This window comes from Mercenaria mercenaria, chromosome 14 (genome assembly GCF_021730395.1).
Source record: "Mercenaria mercenaria strain notata chromosome 14, MADL_Memer_1, whole genome shotgun sequence".
Taxonomy (NCBI): Eukaryota; Metazoa; Mollusca; class Bivalvia; order Venerida; family Veneridae; genus Mercenaria; species Mercenaria mercenaria.
The window spans coordinates 47,993,039-48,013,826 of NC_069374.1; the positions used below are offsets into that span (position 1 = coordinate 47,993,039).

Sequence of the window (20,788 nt, forward strand, 5' to 3'; positions counted from 1 at the left end):
TATTGACTTTAAACATGGCATATAGGTAGATAGCAATGAGATGATGTGCAGAGTGCTTCAACTGGCTCTGTAGGTCAAAGGTCAAGGTCACAAACAGAGCCAAAAGGTCAAAATTGGCCATCAAATTTCATTTCCAGAGCATACCTAAATAACCATGAAAGGAATTGACTTTAAACATTGACTTGTAGGTAGGTGGCATATAGAGGATGTGCAGAGCACATATTATATAAATAGGGTCTGATAAGGTCAGTCACAATTTGAGCTCAAATATAAAATGTGTCCAATTGATTTCATGTCCGGAGCAGGTATTGACATCAAACTTGATATGACTACCAGGATGTGATGAGATGATATACTGAGTGCATGAACTAGGGTGGTAGGTCAAAGGTGAAAAGGTCAAAGTCAGAGCAAGGTGAAATCTACACATCATATATTATGTCTAGAGCATTTATTAATAACTACTAAAGGTATTAACTTGAAACTTGGAATATAGGCAGGTGTTGATGCGTTACGGTGACTGCAACAAACTACATTGCAGTCACCCCTGGCTTTGGCCCTGCCCCCACCCCAATAATTTTTTGTCCATTTAGCTTCTTTTTTTAGCTCACCTGTCACAAAGTGACAAGATGAGCTTTTGTGATCGCGCAGCGTCCGTCGTCCGTCCGTGCGTCCGTCCGTCCGTGCGTGCGTAAACTTTTGCTTGTGACCACTCTAGAGGTCACATTTTTCATGGGATCTTTATGAAAGTTGGTCAGAATGTTCATCTTGATGATATCTAGGTCAAGTTCGAAACTGGGTCACGTGCGGTCAAAAACTAGGTCAGTAGGTCTAAAAATAGAAAAACCTTGTGACCTCTCTAGAGGCCAAATTTTTCATAAGATCTTCATGAAAATTGGTCAGAATGTTCACCTTGATGATATCTAGGTCAAGTTCGAAACTGGGTCACGTGGGGTCAAAAACTAGGTCAGTAGGTCTAAAAATAGAAAAACCTTGTGACCTCTCTAGAGGCCATCTTTCTCAATGGATTTTCATGAAAATTAGTCAGAATGTTCACCTTGATGATATCTAGGTCAAGTTCGAAACTGGGTCACGTGCGGTCAAAAACTAGGTCAGTAGGTCTGAAAATAGAAAAACCTTGTGACCTCTCTAGAGGCCATATTTTTCATGGGATCTTTATGAAAATTAGTCAGAATGTTCACCTTGATGATATCTAGGTCAAGTTCGAAACTGGTTTATGTGCGGTCAATAACTAGGTCAGTAGATCTAAAAATAGAAAAACCTTGTGACCTCTCTAGAGGCCATATTTTTCAAGAGATCTTCATGAAAATTGGTCAGAATGTTCACCTTGATGATATCTAGGTCATGGTCGAAACTGGGTCACGTGCGGTCAAAAACTAGGTCAGTAGGTCTAAAAATAGAAAAACCTTGTGACGTCTCTAGAGGCCATATTTCTCAATGGATCTTCATGAAAATTGGTGAGAATGTTCAGCTTGATGATACCTAGGTCAAGTTCGTAACTGGGTCATGTGCGGTCAAAAACTAGGTAAGCAGGTCGAAAAATAGAAAAACATTGTGACTTCTCTAGAGGCCATATTTTTCATGAGATCTTCAGGAAAATTGGTGAGAATGTTCACCTTGATGATATCTAGGTCAAGTTCAAAATTGGGTCACGTGCCTTTAAAAACTAGGTCATTAGGTCAAATAATAGAAAAACCTTGTGACCTCTCTAGAGGTCATATTTTTCAATGGATCTTCATGAAAATTGGTCAGAATTTTTTATCTTGATGATATCTAGGTCACATGTGCTCAAAAACTAGGTCACTTTGTCAAATAATAGAAATAACGACGTCATACTCAGTTCAACACTGGGTCATGTGGGGATAGGTGAGCGATTTAGGACCATCATGGTCCTCTTGTTTTCATTAGTTTCTTGCCCTTTATTAGCTCAACTGAACCAAAGGTTCAGGGTGAGCTATTAGTATAGGGTGGATGGTCCGGCGTCTGTCGTCCGTCATCCACATTTTTACATAAACATGTTCTCCTCTGAAACTGTTGGTCAGAATAACACCAAATTTGGTCTGTAGCATCCTGGTGAGGTTCTCTATCAAATTTGTTCAAATGGGGGCATTTGACCCCCTTTTAGGGGCCGATAGAGCTAAAAAAAGAAAAACCTTTAAACAACTTCTTCCCATGAAATGCTTGACGGATCTTCATTAAACTTGGTCTGTAGAATCATTATAATGTCTTCTCCAAAATTTGTTCCAACGGGAGCACTTGGCCCCTTTTAGGGGCTGCTAGAGCTAAAAATAGAAAAAACCTTGAAATGACCTTTTCTCCTGAACCACTTGATGGATCTTCATCAAACTCTGTCTGTAGCATTATTATAAGGTTCTTTACCTTTTTTTTTTTGAAATGGGGGCACTTGGTCCCTTTTAGGAGCCACTAGAGCTAAAAATAGAAATACCTTTAAACAACTTCTGAACATGAAGGGCTGGATTTACCTTCATCAAACTTAGTATTTAGCATCATTATAAGGTCCTTCCCCAAATTTATTTAAATGGGGGCACTTGGCCCCTTTTAGGGGTCGCTAGAGCTAAAAATAGAAAAACATTTAAATCACTTCTTCTCATAAACAGCTTGATGGATCTTGATCAAACTTAGTCTGTAGCATCATTATAAGGTCCTCTCACAATTTCATTCAAATGGTGGCACTTGACCCCTTTTAAGGGGCTGCAAGAGCTAAATATAGAAAATCCTTTAAATGACTTCTTCTGATGGATCTTCATCAAATTTGGTCTGTTGCATCATTATATGGCTCTCTCCAAAGTTTGATCAAATGGGGTCATTTTGTCCCTTTTAGGGGCTGCTAGAGCTAAAAAATAGAAAAAAACCTTTCAATGACTTCTCATGAACTGATTGATGGATCTGATTTTAGGAATAACTGGATCAAATGTTTTCAGATTATGTACAAATATTTGCATGCTGCATGAGCAGGCTCTGTCATTAAACAAATCTTGTTTGTAAATGGGCTTGAATGTAACATTTGCTTTAAGTCTACCAGGTTTTAATCTGTGAGTAAAAACGTTGAACTAGCTGTTATCAAGATTTCCCTTTTAAGAGAAACAGGCAGTAAAATAAACGAAAAATTCACATGATTATATTTATGGGCCATTATTTGTCTCGATTGTACAGTGGTATGTTTAGGACATGCATTTATTTTTATACGCCCATTTGAAAAACGGGACGTATTATGGGAACGGGCTGGCGGGCGGCGTCAACAGATTTTGTTTGGAGCATATCATCTTTATGCATGGAGGGATTTTGGTGAAACTTGGCACAGTTGTTCACCATCATGAGACGGAGTGTCTTGCACAAGAACCAGATCCCTAGGTTTAAGGTCAAGGTCACACTTAGAGGTCAAATTCAAGAATGACTTTGTCCGGAGCATAATCTTCTTCATGCATGGAGGAATTTTGATAAAACTTTGCACAATTGTTCACCATTATGAGATGGAGTGTCATGCGCAAGAACCAGGTCCCTAGGTCTAAGGTCAATGTCACACTTAATAGAGGTCAAATTCAAGAATTACCTTGTCCGGAGCATACCTTCTTCATGCATGGAGGGATATTGATGAAACTTGGCAAAATTGTACACCATCATGAGATGAAGTGTCATGCGTAGGTCCCTTTTTAGCTCATCTGATTTTTTGAAAAAAAATGATGAGTTATTGTCATCACTTGAGCGGTTGTCGGCGTCGGCGTCTGCGTCGGCGTTGCCTGGTTAAGTTTTATGTTTAGGTCAGCTTTTCTCCTAAACTATCAAAGCTATTGCTTTGAAACTTGGAATACTTGTTCACCATCATAAGCTGACCCTGTATAGCAAGAAACATAACTCCATCTTGCTTTTTGCAAGATTTATGGCCCCTTTTGTACTTAGAAAATATCAGATTTCTTGGTTAAGTTTTATGTTTAGGTCAGCTTTTATCCTAAACTATCAAAGCTATTGCTTTAAAACTTGCAACACTTGTTCACCATCATAAGCTGAACCTGTACAGCAAGAAACATAACTCCATCGTGCTTTTTGCAAGATTTATGGCCCCTTTTGGACTTAGAAAATATCAGATTTCTTGGTTAAGTTTTATGTTTAGGTCAACTTTTTCTCTTAAACTATCAAAGCTATTGCTTTGAAACTTGCAACACTTGTTCACCATCATAAGCTGACCCTGTACAGCAAGCAACATAACTCCATCCTGCTTTTTGCAATAATTATTGCCCCTTTTGGACTTAGAAAATCATTTTCTTGGTTGAGTATTATGTTTAAGTATACTTTTCTCATAAACTATCAAAGCTATTGCTTTAAAACTTGCAACAGTTTTTCACCATCATAAGTGGACACTGTACATCAAGAAACATAACTCTATCCTGCTTTTTGCAAGAATGATGGCCCTTTTTAGACTTAGAAAATCATGGGTAGGACAATATTTCTATTATACAAAAAAAATCAGATGAGCGTCAGCACCCGCAAGGCGGTGCTCTTGTTTAGATTTACTTCCCTTACTATAAAATTTACTGCACAGCTGGAAAGATAAAAGGCCAAGGATTCAGGAAATGATTGCATTAGTCATATTCAAAATGAGGAATTGACACAGGAGGGCTTTGTAATATTTTATGATAGCTGGAACAAGTTATGAAAGTAAACGCAGTAACTCAAATGGGTTATAAAATGTGATAACTTGAAACAGTTACACCCCTGACTGTAGGAGGTCCCAAGTTTTATGTAGACTTACATAGGAAAAAGCTTTAAAAATCTTCTTGTCTGAAACCGTACGACCTAGGCTTTTGATATTTGGCATGATGCATTGTCAATTACTTAAGTAGTCCTCTACCAAAATTGTTCAAATTATGCCCCTGGGGTTAAAAGAGGCCCTGTCCTTGGGTCACATAATTATTATGTGAGTTATATAGGAAAAATACTTAAAAAATCATCTGATCCTATTTCCAAGACAGTTTAATTATAATAAACCTGATGACCCCAAGTAATATGATGTCACTTGACTGTGACAAGTTGACCTACTGACCTACTTTCTTGTTTTTTAAGATACAGCCTTGGAATTTTGATGACATACACAGTTTTGCACACAAATCATAAAACTGAATTTCATTGACCATGAATGTGACCTACTGACTTTCTTAATATTTTATCATCATTTTGACATTTGAAACATGCAGTTCATATTACACAGGTGAGCAATCCAGGGTCATCATGACCCTCTTGTTTATAATTGACTGTAGGGAAAAACCAAGACCACTTTTCTGTGGTACAACAAATTTAAGGTGTGTTTTAAGGTATCTCTACCTGGATTTAGAAAAACAAAAGAATTACAATACTGACTAAACAACCACATACAGGTGCTAGTGTAAAGAAATTTGCTGTGACGGGCGTATATTGTGACATTCTTGCACTCTTGTTTTAAGATTAAATTATCTTGTGCGCACGACATCTTGTACCTCTAGTGGACGACATCTTATCTCTTTGTGCACAACATCATATCTCATGCGCTCAACATCTTTTTTTGAGCGCAGGACGTATTTTTTGAGCACTCAATATCTTGTCTTGTGTGCACGATTAAATAATCTCAAGCATGTCAAGCGATTGTGATAAATCTTGTTCGTTTAGTTTTGATTAGATAGGATGACCATGTACTTACAGGAAACTTAAATAATCACTGAATAGGTGGGATCCTAATTATCTACATGACTGATGAACTAAATACACACAAAGGGTCTTAATAGATATCAGATGTTGTATGCTCAATGCTGGCAAAAAGCCAGTCAATACTCACCAGGTTAAAATCGCTCAATACTGGTCAGTACTGGTCGATTCAATACTTTGGTCACTCTTGGGTGGTCAATACTGGTTTATTCAACACTTTTACATAATGCACATTCACAGATTTGAACAGACTGTAACCGTAAAGTAAAAATGATAAAGAAATCTGAATAGTTTAAAAAAAATTCATTAAAAAGTATATTGGTCAATACTGGTCGATTCAGTTTTGGTCCTTGGAGTTGTGTCATGGTCAGACTGGACAATCTACTTAGACTGGTCAGTGGTCAATACTGTAGTTTATTCAATGCTTTTATCGTCTTAAAGTAGACTAGCTTCATTTTGAATTAATTAAAAAAAATATTACATATAAATTACACTCATTGGAATGGATGTTACTGGTCAATTCAAACTTTGGTCCTACACAGTTTCCCTATCAACACATATAGTGGTCAATACTGGTCATTTGAATACTTTGCCCACCCGCTTAGCTCAGTAGGTAAGAGTGTTGGTTTACGTATCTCGGGGTCGCGAGTTTGATCCTCTGGCGGGGCGTGTGTTCTCCGTGACTATTTGATTAATGACTTTGTGTCTGATATCATTAGTCCTCCACCTCTGATTCATACGGGGAAGTTGGCAGTTACTTGCGGAAAACAGGTTTGTACTGAATCCAGGAACACTGGTTAGGTTGTTACTGCCCTCCGTTACATGACTGAAATACTGTTGAAAAACAGCGTTAAACCCAAAACAAACAAATGAATATAGTAGTCGCAACTTGACCGCGATGGTTGACCTTAGGCTGATTATTCATATCGATTATTTCATTATAGTAATTAAGGGTCACTAGGGTAGCCATGTATATTTATATTTATATTGAATAAGTTTGTATACATTTCAATATCAAAATATATATACTTACATTTCATCAGTTAAAACTTTCAAATACACTAATTTTGTATTTCCATTTCTCGTGCAGCTCGTGTTTTATGTACGCTCCTTTTCAATAATAGGTTGTGCCTCATTATGTATTATAATACAAAGGTCAACCATCGGGGTCAAGTTGCGTCCACTATACTTTGACTGCATAACTATTTATTTTTAGATAAAGTTACCATGTTCAAGCACCTCATTAATACAGTAGGATTACTGATCATGACAGCTAATTAGTGACTTGATAGACAGGCCTGCAACATTTAATCTATTGTATATTGTAAGACATGGTGTCAATTAGGCAATGTGACACTTGCTATCAAAACACAGTTAAACCACTTGGAACCATGAAAGGGTCCAGTTGTTCCCAGCAATTTCTTATTGAATTATATACTGGTAAAAGTAATTAGATTTATCACACTTAACTGCTACAGTCTATGAAACACTTTCTACAAATGAAGTTCAGTTAAGGCCCGGTCACACCGACCGAACTTTGTTGGAGCGTTCCTGGAGCGGTGAAAAAATTTCATCACCGCTCGTTACCGTTCACCACCGTTTAACAGAAGTTGGCCCCCGTTAAGGCAACGCCGTATACGCTCGGCCACCGCTGATGGTCCCTCTTACCGCTCCGAAAGTTTTGAGCTGCACAAAATATTGCGAGCGGTGAGGAGCGGGCAATTTTCCGCTCCGGCAAAGTTCACCACCGCTCTAACAACGCCCAGTCAAGTTTGGCACCGCTAGACGCAAGTTCGTGGACGCTTGGGTCCGCTAGGCCAACGCAGAAATCTTGAACGCTGGACCACCGCTGCTTCGCCAGCTTTGCCCGGGCGGTGATTAAACGTTGCACAAACTTTGGTGGAGCGGTTGTAAGCATTTTACGAGCGGACACGGGATTGCTGGAATGGTGTCGGGCGTTGAAGCAGCGATCCATTGCGGTGATGAACTTTGGTTTGGCTTTGGTATGGAGGTGTCGGAGCGGGACCAGAACTTCACTATCGACTTCTATAAAAAAAATCTATCAGAACTTCTATCAAAGCGATCCGTTCAGCTCCGTAGTCAAAAGCGGTATGCCGCTTAACCAACTTTAAAACCCCGCCGAGCCAACGCACGCATGCGCGGAACGCCGCTCTATCAACGCTCGTGTCACTGCTAAACCAACGCTCGCTACCGTTAAACCAACGCTAAAGCAACGCCGGCTTCAGCGGTGCACCTCTAAGGCAACGCCCGTGTTTTCGATTTTTTTCCTATTTTGTGCGCGGTGACGAGCGTTGTCTAAATTCCGCCCCCTCTCCCTACCGTTGAAGGAACGCTCCAACAAAGTTCGGGCGGTGTGACCGGGCCTTTAAATTAGAAGTTTATGACCAGTATCAACCAGTACTGACAAATTGACCACTTCTGACTTATTTGGGAGTATCAACTTGGTTGCTTTAACTTAATAAAATATAATGCATGCAAACACCTTCACCAAGCCCCAAATTGTTCATAAACTCTGCAAAATATCTTAACAATTGACTAATTGACCAGTCGACCAGTATTGACTGGTATTGATCACTTCAGAGAGTAATTTGACTGGGGCCATTTTAGCCGGTTAAACGCCTGGTTAAAACTGGGGGCGGTTTTAGCCGCTCAGCATTGTGTGTGCTTGAAATAAGATGTTGTGTGCATGAGACAAGATGTCGTGAGCGCTTGAAATAAGAAGTCATGCGCATGGATCCGTCAGTGTTTTATAAACTTTTATTTCATGTGTAATTTATGTTAGCTTCATGGCCCGAATAGGCTGCGTGAACTCCTCCAAAAGACTGTTGGTAATTTTTAATTGGAGAATAGTGCATGATTTAGAAGACACTCCGTATCCAGAAGCTTTTATTTGTGCGCCAGGTGTATAGCATTTATACATGAGACTTTATCCCAAGGCTATTAAGTTTAGTTGGAATGGTAGGCGCTCAAACATACACCCTTGATAGGCTCGTAGGTGACGTCTACAGACATTGTCTGGAGCCTTTCTTCATTCGTACTCAATACAAAAATGAAATATGGAAACAGGCTGGCATTAAGCTGCAAGGTAATTGTCAATGGCTTGGAAACAGTCTGTCCAAAAAAAAAGGTAACTGGAAATAATCTGACTCCTATATAGGAACAAACTTCCAAGAAAAACAGGTTAGCTGAAAATAACATGGGCACTTTTTCCATATTATTTCCAGTTTCTGGGAGCAACCTGCCAACTATATGACAATAAACTGGTACATAACAGTCAGCATGTCAACACACTGACAATATTGTCACCTTTTTTCCAGTGTCTGTAAGAAATCTGGCAGGAAAATGGCAACAAACTGGAAATAAAAAACATAATTTCTATAATCTAACTGACAAGGCAACACACTAGAATTGTAAAAAAAAATAAGTGGCAATATGATATGGATTTTTAGTGTCTGACAGTACATCGGATATAAATTTAAAAAAAATACTCAGAACAGATACTGACAATACACTGGTTACACACTGGCAATACACTGGCAATATATCCATCTTAGCAATTTTCACAACAAAACAAGTATTACGAGACACCTTATAAAAATGGCCTTTTTTTCCCTCCAAAATTATTTTCAGTTTTAATAGTTTTCCAGCATTGATTGATACATTGTAAAGGTACAATTTTATCATTTTACAGTTATTTGTTTTCATTGTAACTCAGATTCTGTCCTCAACAACTGTTTGTATTAAACAGATACAGAAAATTTAAGTCATGTATTTTCGCTACCATGTAAAATTAAACATGCTAATTTACCATAATCTCGGTCAAATTTCCTTTGATTCCAGTATTATATTATTGATAATTGAAATATTGCACATCTTAATTTGTAATAAAATTGACTCACAAACAAATGAAGGTTTTTGCCACTGACCGTTCCAAGGCGGTGCCCCACTGTGTTCCTTTGTCTGTTCGTTTTGTGCTTATGTGTTGGCTTTGTGTCCTTATGTGTTGGCTTTGAGTGTGTGTGTGTGTGTGTGTGTGTGTGTGTGTGTATGGTGCACGCATCTGCGTGCTGGGGGTTTCGTTTTGAGGAGGCTACATTTTTGGTGCGTGGCATTCCCTGTTTGATATTTTTCTTTGTTTTTTAAGATTCAGGCTGTACTGCAGTCAAAATAATTCGACGTTCAGATTGTTTTATATTTGTGACGGGCAGTCTTAACGTCAAAATTTGAAGGACCAAAATAATGGAAGTTAAATCACAGTACACAGTCATGTAAAGTTATTGGTTTTATATGGCGTGTAAACACACGGTAAACATTGATCGTGTACAGTACATACAAAGGTTTAAATCACCAGAAAATTCATAATTTTGGATATTATTTAATAATCTTAACATAGATTAATGAGAAATTGAATCCTCTTTCAATATAATTATGTAAGTTAAAATTATATTTTAATTTATGGCCAATTTGTGAAATAATCAACATTTAAACCTATAGCATGTAAAGCATCCGCAGTGATGAAAATTTCATTGATAGTTGCTTCAACTATTTTGGTCATTTGAATGTATTACACGAGTGGGGGAACATTGCCCATATGAAAAAATATCTCAGTATTTCCTATGATCGTTGATATGCGGTTCGCGGGCGTGAGCGTTGGCGATGGTAAACACCTCGCTAAGAGGACCAGAGTTTGTCGTCTTTAAGAGGAGAGATGTACCTGGAAAATATCCAAGAACACAGTTTTAGAAATTGACGTAATTACTTTATTAGGTAGAAGTCATCTGTGTAAAACATATACATTACATAAAATCAATATGAAAGAATTCATACAATTAAATTTGTTTCGGGAATTTAACAGAAATTAACATACACAATCATTTGGGGAAATGCTCAAAGAATTAAGTAGAGATATCATTATTTCGACAACTTGCTTTTATGAGATCTCAGCGCCAAAGTTTTAAAATACATTGCACGGTACATATTATTAAGATATTAATTTATAAATATCAGTTAGTGATATTTCTTTTCAAAAGTCTTTTTTTTTTCTTTTTTTTTGTGTGTGTATTTTCACGACTAGAACATATTTACATAATATAGGTATATACAATGAAAAGGGCAATATTACTTTTTCTAATTGCATTAGTGAAACTTTGTCAGAGCACGAAAATACTGTTCATACTGTTCATACTGTGGTCGAGGCCACATATGAATAATAATATTCATATTTAAACATATCGTTTCTGACGGCCCTTTTCTTTTTGTTCTCCCAAATTCTTCATTAGTAAACAACTTCCGTGAACATGATGCATTCTTCACACACTTTTTCTTATTACTGTGTAGTCATTAAATGTCACAACATTATTGATTGCAACTAGCCTTAAATTTTAAGGAAAGACCCACCCAATGTTTATTTAAACGTGATTTAAATGCATTTATGCTCTAATTCGTTACTCTCAAACGAGCATAAATCATTTACACTCTTTGAACATACACTTTAAAAACAACATAACACAAGATTGAATTAGGCTAGAGGGATCGTAAGCAAACCGTCCCAATCAACCGTTTATTAACCCAACCAACAAAAAGATATACTGTCAGAATCCATACTGTCAAAATATTACACATCTTCTCGTTCACCAACAAAATTTTTTAATGAAATTTCTAATTAATAAAATATCTTTATAAAAACATATTTAGTAAATTTCTGAAAAAGCCAAAGTCAGGTGTGCTGCGAGCGGGATACCTAACCCTACTCCGTCGTGGGAGGGGGAGGTATTTAATGAAGGGGTCCAAGGCTCAAGACCAGCGGCTCCTTCCGGCCTGCCTGACATATATACCCAATTTTGAAGCAAAATAAAACGTTTTTGTAGTTTTGACGCAAAAAAACATGACTAAAATATAGGAGGAATTTTCCTGAAATATAAATCGATTTTTACATTACGTATAATAACGTCTTTAGGCACAAAACAATGTACATGTATAATTGCATGTGAAAAACCAAACTTATTTCATGTGACGAAAAAAGAGTCCATAATATGTTTCACAATTGTTACACTTCCATTTAATCGCCTGCCGAACTGTAAATCTGAAATTAAAATTAAATACTGTGAGTCATGTGAAATGGTATGACATAATAATTGTTGACATTTTTTTTTTTTTTTTTTTTTTTAACAAATAAACGAAAATATTTAAATATTTTCGGAAATTTCACAACTTGACGGCTTGTCTAATAAACCTCGAATGGCAACTCTTACTACTACCGAAAAACTCGTGCATTTTTACCGCGTAATCATAAACCCGCTTATTTCCTTATAAGGAGATTTCTAGTTACGGTGTATGCTCCCGATAATAAATACATTTATGCTCTAATTCGTTACTCTCAAACGAGCATAAATCATTTACACTCTTTGAACATACACTTTAAAAACAACATAACACAAGATTGAATTAGGCTAGAGGGATCGTAAGCAAACCGTCGAAAAATAAAGAACGGGAAAATTACCAGCCTCCACGCAGACTTATTCCAAATCAATCGACAACCGGAAATAACATTACGTTTGAGACTGGAAATTTTCATTAAGCATAACTATAAATATCAACATATAATGTATTTTACATATAAAGTAAACAGTAACACACAATGTTAATTACTTCAAATATTTGAAGTGTAATGTCAATGAGATCTTTTTTTTTTTTTTTTTGTTTTTTTTTTTTTTTTATAAACCCAAGTTTTTTGTAACACTTAATTTCTCATCAATGTCTTCTAGGACATAACCGTCCTTTGCTTTCTCGCTCTTCCACCTTCCGTGTTTCTTAAACAGTCTATCTGATATACTGTTCATTGCGCTTACTGTTGCGCCACCTCTTCTTAGACTATGCGTTCCATATTCATGTGCGTTAAGTCCCAGTTCGCTTAATAATTCTCTAAGAATCTCACTGCATCGAGTATAAGACAAACGATTCGATTTCCGAAATACGTAATCATTACGTTTTTTACAGAAAGAAAGTTGTCGGAATAGATAACAGTCATCATTTACAGAAATATTACCCTTTTTAAAGTACAACTGTAAAACGTTATAAGGGCAAGTAATATTGTCAGTTTTAGAAATTTGAACCTTTTCTCCTTTGTTAGACTGATCTACTTTGCTTGACCTGATATTCAGTTCTAAATAGCTTTCGTAAAATGAAATGTCAGAACATTTAAGACTATACAATTCCGAAACTCTTAAAAAGCCAGCAAAACCTAATGTGACAAAAACCAATGATCTTAAATAATATAAATTTTCGTAATTTGGAGGATGTCGACTAAACATTTTTAAAATGATATCAGACGTTATGGGTTTTTTCTTTTCAGTTGGTCTTCCACGAAGTTTTCTTGCTGAATCCAACATAAAAGTAACTATTTTCGAATTACATGGATTTTTTACTTCCGAAACGTCATGCGCCCATTTTAAACTGTAATAGACTTGTTCAATCACCGGAAAAGAACTCTCATTTTGTATCATTGATAGCAAGAATAAAGCTACATGAAAATCCAAGGCCGGAAAAGTTTGAAAAATATCCATTTGTTTACACCACGAGATCCACTTATTGAAATAGGTTGTGTAAGATTTTCGAGTATTATCTGCTCTACTTTGTAAAATCATCTGAGGTAAATCTTTAGCCAAGCAATTTAGTTTGGGATTTTCTTCTGTTAAAAGATGCAAATCTCTCCAACTGCCAAATTTGAAAATATCTGAAAAATTTAATGCATTAATGAATGCCTCTGTTAACAAATTTAATATAGAATATTTAAAAAAAAAAAAATAAATAATAAAAATCATAATAACTTTGTAAATCTGTATGTTTTAATATATCATAAAGTTAGTTTCATTAGAGCTTATCATTTTATCTTTTAAGGCTCCTGTGACCTCGTATTCTAATTTTCATCCAAGCTAACCTTTGTAGCTAATAATTAAGGCTCCTGTGACCTTTTTTTTTTTTTTTTTTTTTTTTTTTTTTTTTTTTTTTTATATATATGTATATAGATTTCAAAATGGCTAACCTCTGTAGCTAATAAGGCTCCTGTGGCCTATAATAGGAAACTAATACCATTTATTCCCGGATTTACTTAAAAACTAACCTTTATAACTATTTCTTCTTAATATTACTTCCTATATTCATTGTTACATTCTAGGATTAACACAAATGGTTAAAGATAGCGTATCAAAAGGTAGCATCTAATTTTATGGCTAAAATACTGCCATGGAAATGCTTCGATCCGAGTAAGGACTTTTTGTTTGTGCCATGAACAAAAATGCTCGGGTCGTAAAACTCTAAAACGTCTTTAACATAGTGCTTCCAGTTAAGTGTTTCATCTTCGAAAATTAGAGGCCAAAAAGCAGCCGACTGCCATCTGGGAACTACAAGTACACCTACTGAATGACACTTAATCAGATGTATGATTGTTTTACAAACTAGATTCACAGGGGGTACCAGCCAATTATTTTCACCGGACCAGTCTGTCGAAAAAGCATCGACTGTCTCACATTCTGGATTCCAGAACTTTGAATTAAACCGCGCTGTTTTTCTGTTATTGTAATTAGCAAATCTATCAACTGAAAAGGGTCCCCATTTTGTATTTAAAAATGTGAAAAACTCTATGGAAACGCCCCAGTCATCAGCATCAAAAATTCTGGAATAACCGTCCGCAATCTCGTTATCTTTGCGAGGTATCCATAATACTGAAAGATCTATTCCGTTTGAATTGCAAAAATTAAAAATAGACAAAGCCAGGAATTGCAAATCGAGCTTGGTACTTCCAGACTGAACAATAATTTCACAGTTCTTGTTGTCTGTGTACCACTGAACGCGCTTGTTAACTAAAAACTTTGATAATGCGCAAAGACCCCACTCTATGCACTTCAATTCTCTCCATGTGGAGCTTTTTACTTTTTCAGACTCCGCCCATTGTTTGTGCGTAATGCAGTCTGGAAAAGACGGCGAAAACGCGGCACAGGCTAAATCACTGGCGTCAGAATAAACTAAGACTGAGTCTTGGGAAATGGGGAATAAATTACGATTGTTCAGACGATCTACATTATCAAACCAAAAAACTAATTCCCGCATTTCGGGGCCATTTTCTGCAATAACAAGAACAGAATCCCAACTGTAACTTTCGTTCACTCTTTTATAAATGAACCTGGTCATTAAACGTGCTAGGTTGCCCAACACGAAATGCATTGATGCTATCATGCCGGTTACCTTAGCTAGTCTACGGGAAGTAACTCTGTTTGCCATTGTTTTCAAGGCCGTAATCTCTTGTTTTAAGTTATCTACCCTGTCTTTCGTTACCATTAAGTAACCCGACTGGAGATTGAAAATGTGTCCGAGCCAGGTCAAAATTTGTACAGGGATCCAAACTGATTTTTCGTCGTTTGCTAAAAAACCAGATTTGCTTAAAGAATCACGTACGAAATCAGAATTTCTATACGTTTCCTGAAATGAGGAATTTGTTGACCAGCCATCATCTAAATACACAATGATTTTTATACCATGTGTTCTCCAGTATTTAACTAATTCTCTCAAAACTTTAGTGAAAATAAAACCTGCGGAACATAGACCGAAAGGTAAAACAGTAAAAACAAAATATCTGGTAGTATTATTGTGTCTAACAGAAAACCCCAAAAAAGTTTGGTGACTGGTAGAAATATCTATGTGATGGTAGCCTGAAGTTAAATCAAACTTGAACATGAATCCATCTTTTTCTACGTAATCTAAAGCTAACTTTATGTCCTCGAAACGCATTTTTTCTTTCCATACATATTTGTTTACGTGCCTCAAATCTAGTATAAGCCGTTTTTTGCCTAACCGATTTACAGAAACTGAAAGAGGATTTACCACTAAAGGTTGGAAGGGAACCTCTAAAATTCTACCTGAATCTAATAACTCTGATAAAGAATCTAAAACAAATGGCATGTTATCTAAGGCCGACTTATTATTTTTAAAAATTTTGTTTCTGGTGTATGTATAAACGGAATACTGTATCCGTTTTTAATAACTTCTAGTATGTAACTGTTAGCACCTATCTCTTCCCAAAATTTAAACTTTTCCTTTAGTCTGCCCTTTACCGATATATTATTTGAGAATTTGTTTTCTTGAATTTCAAAGTATTCTTTATGATCATTGTATGTTTCGAAAAAAGAAAGTGTATCTAAATACTCAACTTTGAAATCTTTAACTTCATGCGTTGTCGCTTCAGCATGTCTTGCTGCTGGCTGCTGGGCTGGTGACGGTTTTGGGTTCGGCGTAGGATTTTTGATTGAAGAAGTTGTTTGGGCAACTTGAGCGGTAGTGTCCAAATTTACCGCAGGCAAAGCACTGGTCCGTAGGTCTGGGTCCCGAGAAAATTCTCTGGCGTCCTTGGAAATTGTATGTGTAGGGACGAAAAGAACCCTGTCCGAACGCTGGTTTCTGAGCGTTCGGGTTTGAAGCAGTAGGCACGTTCGGAACAGAATAAGGAGAGTAACGTGAGTTAAAAGTTCTTTTCTCTGCCTTGCGTTTTTCATCCCTCTCCTTCAAGATAGTTAAGGCTGCCTTTTCAGCCTTCTTGATTTTCTTGTTGTCCTCGTCGTCACTGGCAAGATCGTCCTGCTCGTACTCGGAAACGGTGAGCCAGCCTCCTGGAGATTTGTCGGCGAGACGTATTAGCTTGTTACGATGATTCAGCTTCTTTGTAAGCTGATTACATATCTCGCTGGCTTCACAGCTCTCAAAGTGATCAAAACACAGTTCAAGTTTTTTCACTAAAGTCAGTAATTCACAGTTGAAATTAATTTGTACCTGTGCTCCTTTTGATTTCACGGATACAGGTTTCACTGTAACTGGATCCGGTTGTTTGCAAAAGTCCTTTTTAATTTCCGAAAACTTTGAGTCAAAGTAAGATTTTAACTCGTCTATCGATTCCGACATGTTTTAAAATTTCACAACTTGACGGCTTGTCTAATAAACCTCGAATGGCAACTCTTACTACTACCGAAAAACTCGTGCATTTTTACCGCGTAATCATAAACCCGCTTATTTCCTTATAAGGAGATTTCTAGTTACGGTGTATGCTCCCGATAATAAATACATTTACTGAGGGTGCTGACACTATATTATCAGGTAATTCATTCCATGTATCAATTACTCTTTGACTGAAAACACTTCTTCTCAATTCTGAGTTAGATCGTTTCTTATACAGCTTATACATGTTACCCCTAGTTCTGTTCTGACCTATCAAGGAGAAAAACTTTTCACTATTAATTCTATCATACCTATGGACGATCCTGAACACCTGTATCATGTCTCCCGTAAGCCTTCTACATTCCAGAGTAGGTAAGCCCAACAACCTTAATCTTCCGCAATATTCTCTGTTACCTAAATCTGCTATGAGCCTAGTTGCCCTTCTCTGGACATTCTCTATAGCAATCAAATCTTTCTTCAATCTCGGATCCAAATGTGGCCTAATTATTGCCTTATACAGGGACAGAAACATATCTTTGTCCATATCTGTAAAAGTCCTAAAAATGAGACCCAAATTCCTGTTTGCCTTATTTACCTTATCATTAATATGAATAGAAAACTTCATATCTACATCAAAGACAACTCCAAGATCTTTCTCACTAGTTATGTACATGACTAATTTCAGTGATCTGATTGTTACTACTTTTCATATAAAAGATATCAGTAATTTCCCTTTTCCCAAAATGTAAGTGCTTACACTTCTTACAGTTAAATACCATTTGCCATTTTTGAGCCAATTCACATGCGCACGCACTAAACACACTGTCTTGGAGTATTAACTCTTGTGCAGAGTCAGAATATAATTTAGTATCTTCAGCAAATAATTTGGTCACACTTTTCATTACATCTGGCAAGTCATTTATGAAGATTAAAAATAGAACAGGTCCCAAAACACTACCCTGGGGTACCCCACTTACAACTCTTTTCCAGGAACTCATTGACCCATTCACCATAACTCTTTGCTGTCTATTGCCAAGAAAATCCTTTATCCAAGCAAACACCTTCCCTCTTATACCATAGCCCCAAACCTTCTTTAAAAGGCGTTCATGAGGCACCTTGTCAAATGCAGCCCTAAAATCCATATATATAACATCAACATCTTCACCTTTATCTAATTTATCTGACCAGTCCTCTATACATTCAAGTAGTTGGGTAACAGGAGTAGCCCGGCCTGAACCCGTGTTGATTAACCGAAATTAGATTATTTGACTCCAAACCATGTGCAACTTACTAATATTGCCTCTCTTATTATTCTTTCCAAAAGCCTACAGCAAATAGAAGTAACACTTATAGGTCTATAGTTTTCTGATTTACTTCTTTTACCACTCATATTTAATGCTGTCACATTGGCATACTTCCATTCAATGGGCAATTTCTCTTCATTCAAGGACTTAACAAATATTCTCCTCAGCAAAACAGATATAGGATGGATGCATTCTTTAACAACTCTAGGATGTATCCCATCTGGTCCTACTGCATTTTTGGGATTTAATTTTAGTCTCAGTTACAGTATATTTTTGAATTGCAATTTGGGAAGTGGCCTAATATAGGCCTCTGTTATATACAGGATGAAAAGTTCTGTGAATTATGCAGTTTCTACCTATTGTCATCAAACTTTATAAGGTATCCATGACACTCATTTTAGGTTAAAGCCAATTGGTCAGAATGTCAAGGTCACTGTGACTTCTTTTAGTGAAATGCATATGAAAAGTGAATGATTCTATACCTATTGACTTCAAAGTTCATTTTTAGGTCACCAATATTAATCATATTTCCATTTTTGTAACAAAAAAATTTTCTTCTAACAAACTCTCGACGGGTGTATTTTATGACTATGGCACCCTTGTTTGCATATGTTATATTGTTTTCATTTGTGCCTCAGATGCCTGAAGTCAAGGTTAAACTTGCGAGTATTCCATTACTGGAGTCCATATATTCAGAAATATTGTAATACTGGTTCATAGGTTAAAGAACTGACCAAGAATGCACTCTTGCCATTGGACAGTTTTTCAGAAGTATGTGCTCCAAAACAACCAGTTCCATGCTGGAGTTCAAACTTTATTTTAGTAAGGTTACTCCCTTGTTTCTATTGGTTATTTAAAATATCATCTAGGATAAGAGACTGGTACCCTATCTATAGCCTGGGATTCAGGCATTGATATTTTTTGCTTTGTCATAACATACTCGCTATTTCATATACATGAACAAGTTGCTGTTACTGGCTCGTTTAGTTTCTGATAGTATAGTGTCGATTTGCAGAACAGAAACACATGAAAAATCGACAGACTGGAACCCAGGCTACTCTATCTACTGTATCACTGTTCATCCATGGTAAATGTTTTCTGTTTCCAGGCTCACCTGTGTTCACTGGATTGCCGCTATTTACTGGTGTGTCATATCGTCAGACAACTTGTCAGTCCTAATTTAGAATCAACTCATTATACTCTTGTGAAGAGCCGTTGTGTGACAGCCGTTACAGCAGGTTCACGGTTGTGGGATTATATAGTCAGGTGGTATGCTGATAGATAAATATTATGATATATTACTGAAATTTTGAATTATAAGATAGGATGAGGAACAATGAGTGAACTCTTGATAATAGTATACACTTATTGAATGGCAGTTGCCAGTCAATAGTCAAAACTTCTGAAGGACTGAGGGCCAACCCTGACTATTGACTAGCAAATCTTTTAATAATAAGTTGTTTATTACATTTTTGACTTATTAGCTCAGTAAACTTGTGTTGAATATAGATCAGTCCTATAGTACAAACTGTGGACCAGTGATTTATATCAGGATTCCTGTAATAATCTTTATTTGATGTACTAATTGTACATGCCAGTAATTTTTTCCTATGAAGTATTGGTTTTCTTTGGCTTAAATAGAAATAAAAGGTAGGGGCGGATTAATTGTTATGGCTTACTACTATTTCATGATATATTGTAACATGATTGAGATATTACAATTTAAAGAAGTCTCGATTAACATTGAATATTGTATCCCATTCTGTTTTTAGCTCACCTGTCACACAGTGACAAGGTGAGCTTTTGTGATCACCCTTCGTCCGTCTGTGCGTCCGTCCGTCCGTCCGTCAGCAATTTCTTGTCTGCACGATAGTGGTTTCATTTATGATTTTATTTTAAACAAACTTGCACACAACTTGTATCACCATAAGATCTCGGTTCCTTTCTTGAACTGGCCAGATCCCATTATGGATTCCAGAGTTATGGCCCCTGAAAGGGCCAAAATTAGCTATTTTGACCTTGTCTGCACAATAGCAGTTTTATTTATGATTCGATTTTTACCAAACTGACACACAACTTGTATTACCATAAGATCTTGGTTCCTTTCTTTAACTGGCCAGATTCCATTATGGGTTCCAGAGTTATGGCCCCTGAAAGGGCCAGAATTAGCTATTTTGACCTTGTTTGCACAATTTCATTTATGATTTTATTTTAACCAAACTTGCACACAACTTTTATCACCATAAGATCTTGGTTCCTTTCATGAACTGGCGAAATTCCATTATAGGTTCTAGAGTTATGGCCCCTAAAAGGGCTAGAATTAGCTATTTTGAGCTTGTCTGCACAATAGCAGCTTCATTTATGATTTGAATTTAATCAAACTTGCACAAAGATTGTGTCACCATAAGATCTTGATTCCTTAGTTGAACCAGCCAGATCCCATAATGGGTTCCAGAGTTATGGCCCCCAAAAGGGCCAGAATTAGCTATTTTGACCTTGCCTGCACAATAGCAGCTTCATTTGTGATTTGAATTTAATCAAACTTGCACAAAGCTTGTGTCACCATAAGATCTTGATTCCATAGTTGAACCAGCCAGATCCCATAATGGGTTCCAGAGTTATGGCCCCTGAAAGTGAGTTTATGATTCGATTTTAATCAAACTTGCACACAACTTGTATCACCACAAGATCTTGCTTCCTTTCTTAAACTGGCCAGATTGCATCATGGGTTCCAGAGTTATGGCCCCTTAAAGGTCTAAAATTGGCTATTT

At 36.7% G+C, this 20,788-nt stretch overlaps 1 protein-coding gene across 1 annotated transcript in view; it reads left to right on the forward strand.

Annotated features, from left to right (window-relative positions):
- LOC123527485 (uncharacterized) overlaps window positions 1–19,181 on the forward strand; it is a 72,457-nt gene extending 53,276 nt beyond the window's left edge. Inside the window, exon 6 of the mRNA XM_053523437.1 lies at window positions 19,126–19,181. The gene's annotated coding sequence lies outside the window, so the exon portion shown is untranslated. The remainder of the gene's footprint in view (window positions 1–19,125) is intronic.
- The last annotated feature ends 1,607 nt before the right edge of the window (window positions 19,182–20,788 follow it).